This window comes from Elgaria multicarinata, chromosome 8 (assembly GCF_023053635.1).
Source record: "Elgaria multicarinata webbii isolate HBS135686 ecotype San Diego chromosome 8, rElgMul1.1.pri, whole genome shotgun sequence".
NCBI classification, from domain to species: Eukaryota; Metazoa; Chordata; class Lepidosauria; order Squamata; family Anguidae; genus Elgaria; species Elgaria multicarinata.
In genome coordinates this window covers 84,954,146-84,973,557 of record NC_086178.1, presented here as the reverse complement: position 1 = coordinate 84,973,557, position 19,412 = coordinate 84,954,146, and positions in this window count along the sequence as shown.

The window sequence follows — 19,412 nt, the reverse complement described above, 5'->3', positions numbered from 1 at the left end:
AGTGCAAAAGCTGGGTTGCAGTTAAACCTCAAAAAAACCAAGATTATGGCAACCAGCTTGATTGGTAACTGGCAAATAGAGGGAGAAAACGTGGAGGCAGTGACAGACTTTGTATTTCTGGGTGCAAAGATTACTGCAGACGCTTACTGCAGCCAGGAAATCAGAAGACATTTACTTCTTGGGAGGAGAGCAATGACAAATCTTGATAAAATAGTTAAGAGCAGAGACACCACACTGACAAATGTCCGCATAGTTAAAGCAATGGTATTTCCCTGTAGTAACCTATGGCTGTGAGAGCTGGACCACAGGGAAAGCTGAGCGAAGGAAGATAGATGCTTTTGAACTGTGGTGTTGGAGGAAAATTCTGAGAGTGCCCAAACCAGTCCATACTCCAGGAAATAAAGCCAGACTGCTCACTTGAGGGAAAGGTATTAAAGGCAAAACTGAAGTACTTTGGCCACATAATGAGAAGACAGGATACCCTGGAGAAGAGGCTGATGCTAGGGAAAGTGGAAGGCAAAAGGAAGAGGGGCCGACCAAGGGCAAGATGGATGGATGATATTCTGGAGGTGACAGACTTCACCTTGGGGGAGCTAGGGGTGGCAACGGCCGACAGAAAGCTCTGGCGTGGGCTGGTCCATGAAGTCATGAAGAGTCGGAAACAACTGAACGAATAAACAACAAAAAAGAAAAAATATTGATCACGAGATTTGCAAAACAGCAGAATTAGCTTTGTTAAATATGTTTATAAAAGAAAATAGAGAGATTAGAGAATTGGTTTCTTGTTGACATCGGCAAAGCAATTCATAGCAAGTAACTGGAAGATAGCTCTGATGTTGACAATACCTATTTGGAAAAAGAACATTTGGGGTATAGAAATAAATGAAAAGCTGACACAGAAGTTGAGAGTTTATAGAGGAATAAAGAAAAGAAATACTTTTAAGAAGGACTGGCAAAAATACGTCGAATATATGAAAGAAGAATGGAACAGAATAACTTTTGCAGAAGCTTATAGAAATTTGTGGGACTCATGAAAAGAAGATTATAAATGAATGAAACAGGATAAATTTATATACCACCTTAAAATAGAATTGGAAATTAAAAGATGAAAGAATTTTGAAATTGACCAAACTTGAAGAGGCAAAGGGGAGAGACTGTGAACTAGCACTAATGTGGTTTTTTTTCTGTTCTTTTTTCTTTGTCTTCTGTCCCTTCTTTTTCGTGTGTGTGTGTGTGTGTGCGTGTGTGTGTGTGTGTGTGTGTGTGTTTAATTTATTTATTTATTTTATTTAATTACATTTATATACCGCCCCACAGCCGAAGCTCTCTGGGCGGTTTACAACATTTAAAAATAGTAAACATTAAAAGTATACAATTTAAAAAACACACACACACATAAAAACAGTATAAAAACAACAGTATCCATTTAAAAACAACAATTGTGGGGTCCATTAAAAACAAACTTAACGTTGTTAAATGCTGTTAAAATGCTGTTAAAAATGCCTGGGAGAAGAGAAAAGTCTTGACCTGGCGCCGAAAAGATAACAATGTTGGCGCCAGGCGAGCCTCATCGGGGAGATCATTCCACAGTCGGGGGGCCACCACTGAAAAGGCCCTCTCCCTTGTTGCCATCCTCCGAGCTTCCCTTGGAGTAGGCACTCGGAGGAGGACCTTAGATGTTGAGCGCAGTGTACGGGTAGGTTCATGTCGGGAGAGGCGTTCCATCAGGTATTGTGGTCCCAAGCCATGTAGGGCTTTATAGGTTAAGACCAGCACCTTGAATTGGGCTCGGAAGCATATAGGCAGCCAATGCAAGCGGGCCAGAATCGGTGTTACATGCTCAAACCTCCCTGTTCCAGCTATCAATCTGGCCGCCGCATTTTGCACAAGCTGCAGCTTCCGGACCGTCTTCAAAGGCAGCCCCATGTAGAGGGCATTGCAGTAATCTAATTTGGAAGTTACCAGAGTATGGACAACTGAAGCTAGGTTATCCCTGTCCAGATAGGGGCGTAGCTGGGCCACCAACCGAAGTTGGTAGAAAGCACTCCGTGCCACCGAGGCCACCTGAGCCTCAAGTGACAAAGATGGTTCTAGGAGAACACCCAAGCTACGAACCTGCTCCTTCAGGGGGAGTGCAACCCCATCCAGAACCGGTTGAACACCCCCCATCCGATCAGAGGAACCACCCACCAGCAGCATCTCAGTCTTGTCTGGATTGAGCTTCCGTTTATTAGCCCTCATCCAGTCCATTGTCGCAGCCAAGCACCGGTTCAGCACATCCACAGCCACACCTGATGAGGATGAAAAGGAGCAGTAGAGCTGCGTGTCGTCAGCGTACTGATGACAGCGCACTCCAAAACTCCGGATGACCGCACCCAACGGTTTCATGTACATGTTAAACAGCATGGGGGACAAGACCGATCCCTGCGGAACTCCATACTGAAGAGTCCATGGGGCCGAGCAATGTCCCCCAAGCACCACCTTCTGGAGCCGTCCTGCTAAGTAGGAGCGGAACCACTGCAATGCAGTGCCCCCCACTCCCAACTCAGCCAGACGTTCCAGAAGGATACCATGGTCGATGGTATCGAAAGCCGCTGAGAGATCAAGGAGAATCAACAAAGTCACACTCCCCCTGTCCTTCTCCCGACATAGGTCATCATACAGGGCGACCAAGGCTGTTTCCGTGCCAAAGCCGGGCCTGAAACCCGACTGAAATGGATCCAGATAATCAGTCTCATCCAAGAGTGTCTGGAGCTGTTAAATTTATTTTAATTCAATAAAAAGGGAGAGAGAGAGAATCTTTTCCGTAGAAGCTCCCTAGGTATGAATTGTCCTCACCAGAGAGGCTCACCTGGCACTTACCTTGATGTCATTTTAGTGCCCAGCAATGACCTTTTTCTTTCCCCTGGCCTTTTCACCTATTTTAGCTTTAAGCTTTTTTTTCTCTGTGATTGTTTCTGGGCTGTATTCGTACTTCAGATTTATTGTTGTTGAATTTTAAATTCTTTTATTTCTTGTTATCTTAAGAATTTTGTTATAAGGTAGCCTATAAATATTGTAAATAAAGAAAAAAATATCTGTTCAGCCTGTAAATATGTAAATAAACAGTTTATTACAAAAGGCACCATAATTATCCTGTGTTCCCTTACCATAAAGAAACAGACCCTATAAAAGTTATCCTTGAAATTCTATTGTTCAGAGAAGATTTTGACACCTCAGCACCTTGATCCTAAACACCTGGCTGGGCAAATTGTGGCATTTCAGATGTATTTGGTGGAACAACTTCAATCATCCCTCACCATTGACTATTTCTGACTACTGGATTCCTGCATCGAGGACACGGTTGGATTCGATGGCCTTATAGGCCCCTTCCAACTCTATTATTCTATGATTCTATGATTGTTAATGGGAGCTGTAGGCCAAAATACCTGGAGGGCCACAACCCACCCACCCACTCTGGCTCGGCAGGTGTTATTTGTATTCATGCAGCACCTGGTGAAATTCCCTCTTCATCACAACAGTTAAAGCTACAGTAGCCCTGCCCTCTTGGGTCTGGTCACTCTATAAGAGGGCAGGGCTCTTGCAGCGTTAACTGTCACGATGTAGACGGAATTTCATCAGGTGCTGCATACATATACAAAGGACACTTGCTGAAATTCCCTTTTCTACAAACTCTTAAAGATACAGGAGCCCTGTCCTCCTTTCCATATGGTCACCCTACACAACAAAAACTTTCTGTACTTCAGCCACCTCTTCTGAACTTCCATTATGAGCCAAGGTTCACATGAGCGAATGCATCTTGGCTGTTTTATCATTTTGCAACTAATAGATGTGGGGTGATGCAGAAAGATCAATTCTTACCTCCCATGCCATTTTCCCAGTGAAAATCTCATTGCTACACTGCAATTTCCCCCATTAGGACTAGAAACGTATGTGCAAATGTACATTCTTCCTAGTGGGGCAAATAGCAGTCCTGGTGCAGGAGGTGGGAATTTCCTAATTAGGGCTGTGGAGGGGAGGGGCCTTGGTGACGCTGGCTGGGAATTTTGGGAGTTGTAGTCCAACACATCTGGAAGGCGCCACACTGGAGAAGGCTACTCCATGCTCTGTGATTGTTTATGTGCATCAAGCCAAAAAAAAAAAAAAAACCAGCAAAGAAAAGATAGACCTTGTTCAGATAACACGCTAAACCATGCTGCTTAACCACAAAATGGTTAATGGAATGCTTAACCATGGTTTACGGTGGCCTGGTTCAGACAACCCACTAAATCATGCTGTTTAACCACAAAATGGTTAAGGGAATGCATTAACCCCTTAACCATTTTGTGGTTAAGCAGCATGGTTTAGCATGTTGTCTGAACCAGGCCAGTGTCATCTGACACATGCTTTCCCTAACCTAGGGTGGCCATATGAAAAGGAGGACAGGGCTCCTGTATCTTTAACAGTTATATTGAAAAGGAAATTTCAACAGGTGTCATTTGTATATATGGGGAACCTGGTGAAATTCCCTCTTCATCACCACAGTTAAAGCTGCAGGTGCCCTGCCCTCTTTTAAATCTGGTCACTCTAGTATAGCATAAGGCAAGGGCGGAACCAAGGAATCTTCTACAATAATATTATTAGTAAAAGGTTTATTAAAGTGCCAGGTGCCTACGCATTTTGAACACAGTTGCATTCTTCCTCAGGGCTTTATAACGTTAGTGCAGTTGTCTGCAGAAGCTGGCTTATTTTTTACTCCCCTATGGGGTTTTCCTTCTTTTCGCACTCACTCTAGTATAGCTCCTGCACCTTTAACTGTTGTGATGAAGAGGGAATTTCATCAGGTTCTCTATATATACAAATGACACCTGCTGAAATTCCCTTTTATTTATTATTTATTTTTATTTATTTATTACATTTCTATACCGCCCAATAGCCGAAGCTCTCTGGGCGGTTCACAAAAGTTAAAACCATACTAAAACAACTGCAGGAGCTCTACCCTCCTTTTCATATGGTCACCCTACTTAACCATCTGCCCCGTTCACCACATTGTGGTTAGGCTCACTAAGGAAAACTTAACCACAAAAGGGTTAAAATTGTTGTCCGCAAGTATTCTGCATGTGATTAGCGTTAACCACAGCTGAACATGGTTAAGCTAAACACAAAGCCCAGAGTGTCGGCTGAACCAGGCCATTGTGACTTAAATTTAAGTCACAAGTTAAAGGTTCAAGTTAAAGGAAGCCAGATTCCGGCTGGACATCAGGAAAAACTTCCTGACTGTTAGAGCAGTGCGACGGTGGAATCAGTTACCTAGGGAGGTTGTGGGCTCTCCCACACTAGAGGCCTTCAAGAGGCAGCTGGACAACCATCTGTCAGGGATGCTTTAGGGTGGATTCCTGCATTGAGCAGGGGGTTGGACTAGATGGCCTTGTAGGCCCCTTCCAACTCTGCTATTCTATGATTCTATGAAATACTTTGAGGGTCGATGCCACATCTCTCTGCTGCTGAATAAGGGGGCTGCACTGGGTTGCCACCACTTTTGAGAAACCCCCATGCTTTTGCTGCTGTGGGTGGTGGTGTTAGCTAATCCCCACACAGAAGGCAGCATGGGCTTTCTGGCAGCTATTTGACTCACTGGGCCTGCCCTCTGCCCAGGTCTGCAGTGACCAATCAGGGGTTGCCTTCCATCTGGGAATGCTCTGACTCGATGCCAGAGTGATGTCAGATGGCGGACGGGCTGTGCTCACCTTGCTCCAGCTTAAAAAGGTTGGATAAGTCAGTGTGATGTAGGGGCTAAAGTGCTGGACTGGGAGTCAGGAGATCTGGGTTCTACTCCCCCACTCAGCCATGGAAGCTCACCGGGTGACTTTGGGCCAGTCACAGGCTCTCAGCCCAACCTACCTCACAGGGTTGTTGTTGTGAGGATAAAATGGAAAGGAGAAGGAGGATTATGTATGCCGCCTTCGGTTCCTTGGAGGAAAAAACGGTGGGATATAAATGCAATAAATAAATAAATAAGTCCCTGACTTTTTAAACCCTCAGCTTCACAGGAAAGACTGTGATGGCTGCGAGGTGGCTGCTGCATTGTATAACTGACACAGTGCCAACATGCAGCCACTGCTGGTCTTTTAAAATGTATAGACAGCCCCGAGGAGAACAGGAAGTTGTAGCAAAATGTATGTATAGTTTCCATTTCCTTGGACCTCTCTTTCTAAAAGGTGTACACAACTTGCATTTCCCTGTGGTGGTGAATAGTGGAGTCTAAGGGTATAGTTATGTTTTTGATTTGAAATACAGACTCAAAGCCTTTGTGGTGTAAGCATAAGATAGAATGGAATTTCCCGAACAGCTAGTGCTATTAAACAATTTTTAAAAAAGTTTCAGGAATGAGTCATTCTTTCTCAAGAGAGATATGCAGCTGTGATCTTCATAACGAATAAGTGGTTGCAACAATGGACTGGATGAGGTCTAATAAACTGAACCTCAATCCAGACAAGACTGAGATGCTGTTAGTAGGTGACTCCGCTGACAGGATGGGGGGTGTTCTACCGGTTCTGGATGGGATTGCACTCACCCTGAAGGAGCAGGTTCGTAGCTTAGGGGTTCTTTTAGATCCATCATTGTCACTTGAGGCTCAGGTGACCTCAGTGGCACGGAGTGCCTTCTACAAACTCCAGTTGGTGGCCCAGCTACGCCCCCATCTAGACAGGGATAACCTGGCTTCAGTTGTCCATGCTCTGGTAACCTCCAAGTTAGATTACTGCAATGCGCTCTACATAGGGCTGCCTTTGAAGACGGTTCGGAAGCTGCAGCTCATGCAAAATGCAGCGGCCAGATTGATTTCAGGAACCAGAAGGTTCGACCATATAACACCTGCTCTGGTCTGCTTGCACTGGCTGCCTGTATGTTTCCGAGCCCAATTCAAGGTGCTGGTTTTGACCTATAAAGCCTTACACAGCTTGGGACCACAATACCTGATGGAACGCCTCTCCCAATGTGAATATACCCAGTCACTACGTTCAACATCTAAGGTCCTCCTCCGGGTGCCTACTCCGAGAGAGGCTCGGAGTGTGGCAATGAGGGACAGGGCCTTTTCGGTGGTGGCCCCCAGACTATGGAATGATCTCCCTGATGAGGCTCGCCTGGCACCAACACTGCTATCTTTCCGGCACCAGGTTAAGACTTTCCTCTTTGACTAGGCATATGGCGGCACATCTTAATCACCCACATGTTTAGGTTTTTTAAAACATTTTTTAATGCTTTATGTGTGTATGTTCTGTGTTTTAGAATTTTAAATTTTGTATACTCATTTTTATCTTAATTTTAGAATTTCTGTAAACTGCCCAGAAAGCCCTGGCTATGGGAGCAGTATATAAGTGCAATAAATAAATAAATAAATAAAATAAATGAATGAATTTCCTACACAGAAAGCACACTTGTGAAGTGTGAGGGGGGAAAAGTGCATGAGAATGGTATGTAAGACCTCACTTCTAATTATTGCATTTGCCCCTGTTTTGCAGCAGAAACAGGTGCTGGGAAGCCATGATGGGTTACAGAGTAAATAATAATAGAGTTGTGTGAAGGTACCATGTGTGTGGATGTTCATGAATTTGTCACACTTTCCCCCCCCCCCCATACAAGGAAGTACTTCTGTTGGGGAAATTCCTAACATAAGAAATGGTGCTTTGACACTTCATTCTCCAACTCAGAGCTGCAAAATTCATTAAGGGACAGAATGATTCTCAAGGGGGGGAAATCCCTCCACCATGTTTCAACATGATGGTAGTTAGCATTCCTGTATGGAGAGTAAGTGGGTGATGACCAAAATGGTGTGAAAAATATGTCTCCTGCTCTCATCATATAGAACAAGGTATCCATCCAAAAAGAAGTACTTCACATGATATATAATGAACTCACATTCCCTTATTTGGATAAGAGCCAAAGAAGATAAGTTGGCATGAGGTCCATAATTCAAATGGTAAAGCTAGCATGCAGTGTATGTGTGGGTTTTACACTGGGACTATGTTATCAGTCCCAATCTAATTTTTCCCCACCCCACTTTTTCCAATGAAAATCTGCCACCCTGAATCTGCTATTTGCCCCACATGGCAGAACACACAGCTACATGCATGGTACATCTGTGCTTTGCCAAGCAGGGCAAATAGCAGCCAGTAGCAGCTGGAAGGAGTTTTTTCCCCAACTGGAACAGGCTGTGTAATTGAGGAGGCCAAGCCTCAACTCCACAGGTGCATTAGGCTTCCCACGGTTTCATTTGCCTTAAAACAAAATCAAACAAACAAAAAAGCCCTCCACAGGTGACCCAATTGTAGATCTCCATCATTTCACCCCATTACACTCATATATGAGTGTAATGTGGCATTAAAAATTATGGAGGATAGATCCACCAATGGTTTTAGAGATGAGGGTCAAATGAAACCTCCATGTTCTGAATAACAGTTGCTGGGTAAGAAATACTGAGAGAGGGCTTCTGCCTTCATGCCTAATTAAGAACATAAGGTAGATCAGACTAAAAACCTCTCTCGTCCAGCATTCTGTTTGCATAGTGGTCAACCAGTCGCCCATGGAAAGCCTCCCACTCATGTTCCCATCCATTTGGTATACAGAGGCATTCAACATCAAATACTGGAAGTACTATATGGCCACTATAACTAGTAGCCATTGATCACCTTATCCTCCATGAATTTGTCTAATCCCTTTACAAGGCCATCCAGGTTGGTGCCCATCACTACATCTTCTGGTAGCAAATTCCATAGTTTAACCTCAGTATGTGCAGTGTGAAGAATCCTTCTTTTTATTTATCCTGAATCTCCTGACAATCAACTTAATTGGATGACACTGGTTCTGGCATTATGAGAGAGGGAGAAAAAATGTCTCCCTATCCAGCATGCATAATTTTGTACACCTCTATCATGTCTCCCCTTACTTGCCTTTTTTCTAAGCTGAAAAGCTTAGAAAATTCTGTTGTCAGGAGAACCTCTGCCTCTGTAGCCACCATCAGGTTCCCATGTAGAACTTTCTCCAAAGCTAGAGAAAACCAGATCTTTGTGTGCTGAAGACCTGACATGTGCACTGGCTCATCTATCCAAAAGGGTTTATTTAGCCCTCGAGGCAAAAGGCCTTTCATAAACACATTCAGAATAATATGCTAAGCATGCTTTTTTGAAACTCATTCAAACTCAAAAAGTGTGTGTGTGGGGGGGAAAGGAAATGGAAAGCAAAAACTGTCATAAAGAAACCTAAGTACAATGTATATAGGTAGGTATCATTTTTCAAGGACACGAAGTAAGACTAATATGCCAACTTAAGCTTCACCTCTTCAACTGGGGAACATGTTAGTTCTCAAAAACAAGAGGAGGGAGATGTTGGAAGCCTCGGAAATGGAGACTGAAGAGAATTAGGTCAGTTCTTGATTGAGGGAGAAAGCCAAAGAAGGGAAACTAAAGTGGCATGTAGCTTCAGATGGCCTCATATATACCCCAGAAAATGTTTATTTGAAACTAGTTTGGTAAAGTGAGCATGCTAGTTGGTTTGTTTTTAAACAGGACTCAAGGTCAAAAAATATATTATTACTTAACTATTTTATTATTAGCCTTTTAGGAGAACTCAATAAAAGCTGCCTTATACAATTTAAAAGCAATACAAATACCACACTATTACTAAAATGAAATCAAATAAATGAATAAATAAATAAATAAATTTAAAAGCTATTTTAATAATCCCTTTTCTCTACAGATACTTAGTTGCCACTGCTTTCTAACCCCTCCAAACCTAGAAATAAGGTAAATTGTTTACGGAATATACCTCTGCCCCATTCCAAATTGGATTTAAAATTCCACCACCCTGAAATGTATCTCAAATTGTAAGAATCCATTATTGTTCTGGAAGTACAATTCCAGAATTTTACAAATTGGGTGAGGGAGGAGTCCTGCACCTTTTATGTCTCTTTGCAGAAACATACACCTAGAGTAAATTTTTAAATGTAAATTTTTAAATGCCCACAAAAGGCACCATTTTTATTTGCATAATTTTGTGGTTGTGAAATAATGTCAGTATGTGACGTTTTTAAAAAGTTATCCTTTTTGAAATGGTGTGGCCTTTAAAGATAGTTAGAATTTCGTGGTGTTCTTAAATCCAGGGCAGGATCTACTCTACTGCTTTATAACAGTATTGAAGTGCACTGACAATTGTTGGGGCGCAGGACACATTCCATGTACCATTTTCAAACTGCTTTCATAGGCCTCAGCTAGATGAGGGGGGTCGGAGGGAGGCGATCTCACAATTTTATGATCGCAAGATTTTTGCCCTGGTTTACACACCATCACACCCACCATTTTGTTTTGTTTTTTTTAAGAAGGAGCACACAAGCGCTCATGCACATATAGTGAGTATTTTAAAAAATTAACTAAATTTCTCCGCTCACCCCACTCCACTCCACCCCCAATGGCTCCTCGCAGTTACTCGCACGCCCACACGTTTCACGGTCTCAGGATCATCCGAAGACTGTGGAAAAAGCAGGCTAGAACCGTAGGCCGATATCCCAGGACATTGGAGGGATCATCCCTCCCTGCTCCCGGGATGCCCTGTGCCTCATTTGGATGCACAGGGATGATCCCAGGGCGATCACCGGGATATTGCCCTGTCTAGCTATGGCCATAGCCTTATATCCTGTTTGGTGTAGATCCAGCGCTCCTTCCACCTCCCCAACTACAGCATAAATAAAGGGACGTCAATAGAACATAAAGACATAAGGAAAGACCTTCAAAGGCCTACCTAGTCCAGCAGCCTGTTTCTCACAGTGGGCAACCAGATGTCTCTGGGAAGCCTACGTTCAGACATCAGCACCATCGACCTCATCTGCTGTTGTACACAGCAACTGGTCTTCAGAGGCATGCTGCCTCTGATACTTGAGGTACCATGTAACCATCATGATTAATAGCCATTGATATCCTTATCCTCCATGAAACTGTAAAGCCATCTTAATTTGGGGGACCGCCAGCATATCTTGTAGTAGTGAATTCCATAGTTTAACTATGCACCGTGTGAAGAAGTGCTTCCCTTTGTATGTCTTTCCTCTCCCACCATTCCATTTCATTGGGTGACCCCCATGGAGAAAAACATCTCTCTACCACTTTCTACACACCATGCATGATTTCATACACCTCTATCATCCTCCCCTCCCCTTACTTGCCTTTTTTTCTAAACTTGAAAAGAATCCAGACTTAGTAACCTTTCCTTATAGGGGTGTTGCTCCAGCCCCCTGATCATTTCAGTTGCCCCTTCCTGCACCTTTTCCAGTTCTACAATACATTTTGAGATGGGACAACCAGAACTGTGAACAGTACTCCAAGTATGGTCACCCCATAGATTTGTATGGAGGCATCATTTAGGCAGTTTTACTTTGATTTCCTTACTTAATGATCCCTGATATGGAATGTGCCCTTTTCATATGAAAAGACATAGAAGTCCCTCTGAAAGTCCTTTAATATCCCATACCCAGACTTTCACAGGGAGGGGTTGGATGGTCCCACAAAAGCGGGAGACAGGATATTTTGCACACCTTTAGGCAAAGGCCATTGATTATTCTGTCAATCAGCTTCACCTTCAATAAACATTATAAATAGCTGTAATCCTATACATACTGAGGGTACAATGTTATGCACACTGTAAATAAGCCCTATTGCAATTAGTAGGGCTTACTTTTGAGTAGACATGCATAAGGTTGTGGTGTGTCAGGAGGAAAGTGTTATAACGAAGGTGTGTTGGTTTTGAATGCTCTGCCTGGGCCTGTATTTGCTCATAAGGCAATTTACACATCCATCTCCCTGGCATTTTTGTATCTCACAAGATGTCAAAAATCAGAATTCCTCACCTTCTCCTTCCCCCCTGCAGCCCCTGTATGCGTCCCAAAACTGCTCCAGAGGATCCCCAAACCTCCAGAGAACACCTGGGGGTGTCAGAGGATGGACACAGTTGGATTTCACCTTCACTTTGTAAAACTGGGGTGAAATCCTATCATGGAATCATTGGTCCAGACTGAATTCAGTTCTGAACAATTCTGAGGAATATCCTTGGTGTGATAACGGGACTTGGAATTTAGTTCAGTATTCATTGAAAAATCAGCATTAAGCCTATGAGAAAGACAGAAGAAAAAACATAAGAAAGTAGAACAAGCCCATGGAAATATTTCACATTAGGGTTACTCGCAGAAATATCCTGAATGATTATCTTCTGTTGCTTTCTATTGAAAACATTGTTATTTTTAATCAAGCCCCAATTGTTCTTTAATTCTGGAATAAGATAAAAGGGATGTTCTGTTTTCTCCATGTAATTGATTGGTTTTGCAATATATTGTATCTATTTTAGTTGCCCACATTTTGCTCTTCGTCATTTTCCACAATTGAATCGAAGTGTTTATATTTTATTTGAACATGAAATTAGACCAGTTTTTATAGTTGTGGCATGGAGAAAGGTGAGTTCCTATAATAAACCGGAACAGTCCTTTAAAGAACATAGACATTTTCTGCAACGTTTGTGCGATGGGTGAAAGTCACACATCCATGCCTGAATTAATTTATTGAAGGGCTTCTTTCCCTTTATGGAAATCTCCACTAGAGGGCAGTATGGTGGAGTATTCTTATAAACATGAAAATGAAGAAATTGGCATCAAACATTTAAAAGTAGATATCCCTAAACAAGGACCTCTGTTGTCAGAGCTGGTCCAAGACCTTCTAAAGCCAGAACAGTAAATGCCCTCGCCCACAAGTCAAGGTGCATTGTCCCCAAGGCTAGTATAGTTATTTTGGCACAGAAAATCCCACACATGCCTCTCTCCTTCCCTGGCATGAATATAATAATAATAAATTGAAAATTTAACCATTTTCGGGCCTTTCATGATGCTGAAAATCAGCTGCTTTAATTTGCCTATTTATAGGATGGCCCTGTGAGTCTCCAACTGCTTCTATACAACTATGGCTAAGCTTTGAAAGTCCTTCATATTTGCTGTCAGGGCCCTAAAAGAATTCCGCCTTCCATTTTCAGGATTTTCTGTGGACATTGGGGCAGTATGCTCTAATTGGTGTCTTGAAAACCCCACACAATTTTCTTCTGTACAACTAACAAGTCACTAGACAAGGGGAGGGGGGTTGTCTACACAGTACTGATTTCACTGCTGATCCCTCTCCAAACCCACAGCATCACAGGGCCTTGCTAGACCTGCCGGGATAAGCCGGCAGGGAGGTGAGGCGATGGCGCGCTAACATTAGCACGTGCGGCCCCGCCTCCTAGACGGCCGACGTGCAGGGACCGCGGAAGCCCTGCAGAGTTGGCCATTTTTATTTATTTTTTGTTAAAGGGGCCACGTGCGCCCCGAAGACTCCGGACAAGGTAAGGTTTTTTTTTTAACTTAAGCCCCCCATCCGCCCGCCCTCCCCGTCCCCGTCCCGTGTGTCACCCTCCGCCCTCCCGTGTGTCGTGTCTTTCACCCTCCCGTGTGTCACGTCTTTCACCCTCCCGTGTGTCGCGTTTTTCGCCCTCCGCCATCCCCCTCTCCTGCCGGTCCGGCCTTCCCCCCATCTCCCCCCCCCAGGAGGAGGGGAGGCCCCTGGCCTGATACGAGCGCTGTGCCCAGTCCATGGCTTTTTGCAGCTACTCGCGAGTAGCGAGTAGCTGCAAAAAGCCACAGAAGTCGCTAGACGTTCCGCAGCCCTGGCCTCAGGCCAGGGCTGCGGAAAAGGTGCGCCATAAGCGACTTCGCTTATGGCGCACTAAGGGAGGCTTCAGTGCGCCTTAACCCCGGATTCCCCTGTGCATCATGTGGATGCACAGCAGGGAAACCGGGTCTCAAAGCGTGCTAAGGCCTCGTCTAGCAAGGCCCCCAGTTGCAAAGCAACAACCATTTTGATACATGGGCAGAACAGGAATACCCTGTTCCAAAACTTCGCAGGATTAATTACAAGCCGTAAAGGGCAGCAGATTAATGATGGGGCTCTGAAAGGTTTTTACTCCTGCTCATCTTCGTAGCAGTGAAAGGGTGCCTCCGTGCACCTATGCAGCTTTGAATGAACAGGTGCCCCCCTCTCTCAGCTGTACTCCTTTGTAGCTGTGCAGCTTTTAATCAACACCACCCCCACTTGCATGCTCATGAAGTGAAATGGAGGAGTTACTTCTGAGTAGACATGCAAACATCCACCATATGCGACTGCAAAGTAACAGGAAGGTAAAGAAAGCGAATTGGAAAAGCTCTAACCCAGTCCCTGAAACCCAAAGAGCACACCTGCAAAACAGTGCAAAGTAAAAAATAGAAAGGATTACAAGAGCCTGAAGTACCCTATATTGAAAATGCACAACTTCACAACTGTCAATGAGTGCAGCAGTAAAGTGTGGAATGGCAGCTCTTGAGCCCACATTCATAACAGCACAGTTTCAACGTAGCAGGGCTGGCTCCCCAACCCTGCTACTGTACTTGGCAAGGTGCAATGGAAGGCAATGAGTTAATTCCAGGTAGCCAGATTTATTATTATTATTATTATTATTATTATTATTATTATTATTAATTTATTTATTTATTTATTTATATAGCACCATCAATGTACATGGTGCTGTACAGAGTAAAACAGTAAATAGCAAGACTCTGCCGCATAGGCTTACAATCTAATAAAATCATAGTAAAACAATAAGGAGGGGAAGAGAATGCCAACAGGTACAGGGTAGGGTAAGCAGGCACAGGGTAGAGTAAAACTAACAGTATAAAGTCTGTGCAACATCAAGTTTTAAAAGCTTTAGATTTAGCCCTTTGCTCTCACCTCGCCCCCACCCCATGCAACTTTCACTTCGGCCAATCGGTGCCAGCTCCACCAGCTTGCACCAAAGCCAGCTAAGGTAATACAGACTCCCAGGGGGAATCCTCACGTCATTCCGAGATCACTTCTAAGCGACCCCAGTGCGGCGTGAAAGCGATCGTGTAACTGGCCTTTGGAATAGCCGATGAAGAGACGTCCTTTCCGCTGCCGCTGCCGCCGCCACCCACAGACCTCCTCGCCGACTGGCGAGGAGAGCTCTGCTGAAGAAGGCAAGGTTGAGAGCGGAAGAAGCTCTCCACCCCGCCTTCTTCCCCCGAGCTCTCTGTCCCAGCCGGCGAGGAGGTCTGCGGGTGGCGGCGGCGGGGGCGACGGGACGGACGTCTCTTCGTCGGCTCTTCCAAAGGCCAGTTACACGATCACTTTCATGCCGCACTGGGGTCGCTTACAAGCGATCTCGGTACGATGTGCGGATTCCCCCCCCTCCCCAAACTGCACAGAATCTGCAGTGACAGGAAAACCTGGCACAAAACAAGTTTTTTTTGGGGGGGGGAATGGATTTGGGGCAAGAAATGCTACACTAGCTACAGAGAGGGGCATGCATCATCAGACACAATTGACTCAGAGTGGAGTAGAAGCAGGGTAAAAGCCCCATGTGGATACTCCCACGGCACTGGACATACCAGGGGGGAGAACCAAATATACCCTGACCTATAACTTTTTGCAGATATGCTAATTCAGCCTGGCTCAGTAAACCCAGTCCTCCTGAAAACATGGAGGCAAAGCTAGCAGCAATGTCCAGATAAGTTGAAGAAAGGGGGGTCCCACAAGGGAGGACGAAAGGGACTTTCATCTTCAAAAAACAGACATGCCCCTTCTCCTTTTTTCTATTCTGGGGGCTGTCTATATGTTTTTAAAGCCCCATGGTGGCTGTGTGGTGGCGCTGTGTTGATTATATGACACAGCAGCCACCTCGGGGCTTTCCCACAAAGCTGCGTATTAAACCCCCCTTCCCCTGGACTTTTTACACTTATCTCAACTTTTTACACTGGAGCGAGGTGACCATGCCTCTTCCGCCATCTCCTCACTCCGGAGGCATTCCTGATTGATGGCCAAAAGCCCAGGCAGAGGACAGGGGGTGAGCCCAGTGAGCTGAATAGCTTCCAGAAAGCCCACACTTCTTCTCATGTCAGGATTACCCACCACTACCCCACAGCAGCAAAAGCACAGGGTTTTCCAGAAAGCGGCAGCAACCTGGCACCATCAAGGCAGTGTCCTGGTTTTCCCCTTCCCCCTCCTGTTCCCTCCATAAAGCAAAGCTGTCACTTTATAGATAGAAAGTCAAGGGTCTCTGCCAGCTGTGACTCACTCATCAGGTACCCTCAATAGTCCCCCTCCCCCCAAAAATGCAAGGACGCACCTCGCAGATTTCTTCTGACATTAATGAACCATGTCATGGTTGCTGGCAGATATTGCTTTTCATGTGACATTCCCTCCTACATCCAACTCCTTCGATAGGCTTGGCTGGTGTGCCAGTATTTTTTTATAAAACTGTACTAAACAACAGTCTACTTATTTTTTGTAGTATGGTAAACAGCTGTTGTAGATGGAAGGAACTAAACATCCTTGGATGTAGGAGGGAATGTTCTTCCCTCTCTGCTTTTTTTGCATTCAGCTATCAACCGCACCATGAAGATTACAGAACCTTTATAGTTAAAACATACTGGTACCAAGTAGAAAATCTAACATCCTGAAAAGATTGTTGTAACAAAGGATATATATATAGATATATAGATATATATATTCCACAATTGTGGACCAGTTTGGTCGAAACGTGTTTGGGATGCAGTTATTGCATGATCAACCACAGGACTGCCAATCTATTGTTTTAAACTTTGTATGAAATATTAGTTTTATATTAAAATATGTTTTTATATACCTAATTTTCCTTAAACCTATTTTGTTTTGTTTGTGAGTGGTTAAGGTTAGAACCATTTTACTGGTGTTAAGAAGACAGTTGGCTCATTGGATGACAAGGGAATTAAAGGAGTACTAAAGGAGAAAACAAGATAGAAATTGAATTAATCCTTTGCCTCTGTCTCCAATGTAAACGATGTAGGATGGAAATTGATGTCTGAACTGATCTTTTCAATGAAGGAAGTCTGAGGAACTGAAGAAAATAGTGGGGACAAGAGATGAAATTCTAGGCCTTGTTGACAAATAATGGTTACAAAAACGGATTTTGAGGAGTTCTCCAAACTAAATGGACATCAAAAATTGCCCTCTGCCCAGGCTTCTGGCTACCAATCAGGGGTCACCTTCCACCCAGGAACACCTCTGCCTTGATGATGGAGCAAGGTTAGATGGAAAAGTCCTTCAGTGACTTCGAGGTGGTGGTTGCTGCATCATATAACTGACACAGCACCACTGTGCAGCCGCCATGGAGCTTTTAACAGTATATCCAGCCCCTTAGAAAAAGGTGAAGGGGGGGAACACATGATAGAGGTATGCAAAATGATGCATGGTATGGACAGGGGAAAAACTTCTCTTTCTCTCTCATACTAGATCCTGGGTGTCATCCAAAGAAGTTAAATTTGGGAAGATTCAAGACAGACAGAACTTCTGGCAGTGCTTACCCATAGTCTGTGTAGTTACACAATATGTAGTGATGGATGGCTTTAAAAGGGGATTAACCAAATTCATGATGGATAAGGCTATAATGGTTACTGGTAAAGACATGATGGCTGTATATTATTGTATATCCTGTTTCCCAACAAGCATCCTCCCAAAGGAGTGGATAACAATAACTATAAAAATAAGTGTACTAAAACAGAACAATATGAAAGACAAAGTAACTGCAAATAAAAAAGTAGGAAAACCAATCAATAAAACACCAGTCAATTAAAATATATTAAAAACAAACAGTAAAAGAGACAGAAGAACATAGAAGAACCCTGTGGAGTAAGCCCAAAGTCTAGCGTTCTGTTCACATGGTGGCCAAACAGCTGCCTGTGGGGAGCCCATGAGTAGGACATGAGTGCAGTAGCAGCACCCTCAAGCTCATATTCTCCAGCAATTGGTATTCAGAGGAATACTACCTCTGGTATTGGTATTTTGAGTAACAGTGAAGTTGAAATGCTCTAAATCCTTCCATGGTGAGGAACTCAATGTCTACATCCATATGGAATTGCTATAGTTTTGTCAAGCACTATATTCCAGGAAAGAATTGTGGGGGGGGGGGATGGGACACATGCCACCAAACTTATTCCTAAAGTTAGTATCTGTCACTTTGCTTGCCAAAGTTATTCATGTTTATTAATATAATATAAAGCCAAAAGATTATGGATACTAGTTTCATTTCCACATAATGCCAGTTTCCAGTTGTACACAAAGCCTTTTACTTAGGCTGCAACTTTAATTAGATTAATCCTTTCAAAACTTTTTAAGTGATGAAAAAAGATGTTCCAAATTAATCATATCAGATTTTTTAAAATCCAAGTATGTAGAAAAACTGCAGTTGGCTTGCACTCTCTCTCTCTCTCTCTCTCTCTCTCTCTCTCTCTCTCTCTCTCTCTCTCTCTCTGTGTGTGTGTGTGTGTGTGTGTCTGTGTATAAAGATTTCTTCTTTTTCTCACACAAATGAGGGAATGCTTCTTCTAAGATATATATAGGGAATTAGCTTTTTGCTTTCGGATTATTGTTTTATAATGTAGTAGAAGCAATGGGGGCCAATGCAGGGTTTCTGGGGGGAGGCCTGGACCCACAGAATCCTAACCCTGCTGTTTATCCCAACATGCTTCATTACAAAACCAACATGGGTATCCCATCTATGTTCCACTACTGAAATGTTGAGGCTTGGATCAATGGAACTCCCTGGTTTTTAGTAAAGTTCCAAAACACTAGATCTCACAGTTTAGGGAACGCTGCATCAACTATAAAACCTTTAACCACTGCCACAAAACAAATCTTTAACCACTGCCATTGCTTCTATGGCTTGTAGAAATTCCCCACCCAATAGCTTTTCTTTCAGACCAGATTTCCCAGATTTCCAGCCAATCCCTCAGCAAGCCGTCTTCCTCTACCTCCAGCTATTCCTTTTGTCTCTGGTTTCTGAGAGATAGCATGATTCTGTTTCAGGGAGTACTTGCCAAGGTTCCCTCTGGTCAGATCTGCTAACAGGGACTGGCCGGTGTGATCACATTATGCCAGTCCTTTTCCAGCTTCATTGGCTGCCAGTCCAGGTCCGGGCCCGATTCAAAGTGCTGGTATTGACATTCAAAGCCCTAAATGGTTTGGGGCCAGGTTATTTGAAGGAACGCCTCCTCCCATATGTACCTGCTCTGACCTTAAGATCATCTACAGGGGCCCTTCTCCATGAGCCCCTGCCAAAGGAAGTGAGGCAGGTGGCTACTAGGAGGAAGGCTTTCTCCGCTGTGGCACCCTGGCTGTGGAATGAGCTCCCCAGAGAGGTCCACCTGGCGCCTACACTGCACTCTTTTTGTCGCCAGCTGAAGACCTTTTTATTTTCTCAGTATTTTAACACTTAATTTTAACTTAAATTTAAATTTTACAGTTCTAACTCTGTATTTTAATCTTACATCAATTTTGCTGCGTGGT